Raw genomic sequence first — 1,479 nt, forward strand, 5'->3', positions numbered from 1 at the left:
ATGACAGCCTAGTCAGCGGCTCGGGAGGTAGAGTGGTGGGACACGTCATGGGGCCGTGTTCGCAACGTACGATGTCGCGCAAGACTTGATCCTCATCCAAGATGACTGCAAAGACATATGTGCGGCGCCGGTGCAGCCTTAGCGGCCAACTGGTCAAGATCGGCGTGGCTGAGTCATTGTGTGTGCCGCCGATATGGGCAAGGGGAGGGGTGGCAGAGGAAGCCAAGCGACTGCTCCTTGAGGGGCAAGCCACGGCCAATTAGGGTTTTCACGCCTTCTACGCGCCCTTCTCTCGCTGGAAAGACCACTACAATGATGGAGCGGATGACGACGACACTCCAGCCAGCCAAGGGGCCACGGGGATGAGGTTACCGTCCGATACCTTACATAGTGTTTTTGTTTTAGAAAAAAATAGTTAGTTGAACGAACGAAATGTCGTTCGATTTAGTTAAATATATCAAACTTTTATCTGGTTTGCATGAAAATTGTTTGTGTTGCATGAAATTTCTCCGTTTATATTTAATTTCGTGCTGACGTTTCATGCTTGTGGTTGAATAACCGTCTCTTATATCCATGTCCGCGAACGTGTACACCAGCCGTGCGTTCTTGAGATGCCCTAATTAAATTAAATTGGGCTCTCATCGGGAGGCTGTTCTTTTATTCACACCGTACACGTTCGTCTTGGACATACGTGTAGTCCTTCAGCAGTAAGCTAAATCTATGCAAGGACTGGGCAATCACAACGCAATGGCAGCCACAAAAGAGACGGAGTAGAGTTCATAATAAAATGTTTTACTATTACTATAAGCTACTAGACCAGCGCGGGTGTGCATGTTACCGGAGAATCAAGGCAAGCTGCATGTTACCTGAGTACCGAACTGGATATTGTGCATGCCGTGACCAACTACGTGGCCTGGATATGTATACTGATCTGGCGGCCAAGATAATGGCAATCCACTTGGGTAACAAACAATCCAGTCGGTTTGGTTCATTGCGCAAAAGTGCAAGTCACACATGCATGAACATACTTTTCGTGCATCGTCCGTCAGCAACAATGGGGCGTAGTGCAGTGACAACAGCTGACGCATGCACACATTACATCTACATAAACTAATGGAGGAGTATTGTTCAAGTCGCTTTTGGCCATATACACAACGGTTTTAATATATGTTTCTTTTATAAGTTCGGTCAGCCCAGGTGTGCATGCATGTTACCGGAGAAGCAAGGCAAGGCTGCATGTTGGATGTCCGAATCGTCGGATGACGACCAAACCGACAAATCGGACAACGAGTTCATGTCGTCGTTGTTCACCTTCATCTACACAATACAATAAATTGTAAGTGCCAACAATGAATCAGAAAGGAAAAAAATAAAACAAAAAGAAAGAAAAGAAGGCATACCTGCGGGGAGCTCGGGGCGGCGGCACGGCTGCCTCTAGCCCGCCTGGCCTCTGGCGCGGCGGCTAGGAGAGCTCTGGCC

The sequence above is a fragment of the Triticum dicoccoides genome, chromosome 2B (genome assembly GCF_002162155.2).
Source record: "Triticum dicoccoides isolate Atlit2015 ecotype Zavitan chromosome 2B, WEW_v2.0, whole genome shotgun sequence".
NCBI lineage: Eukaryota > Viridiplantae > Streptophyta > Magnoliopsida > Poales > Poaceae > Triticum > Triticum dicoccoides.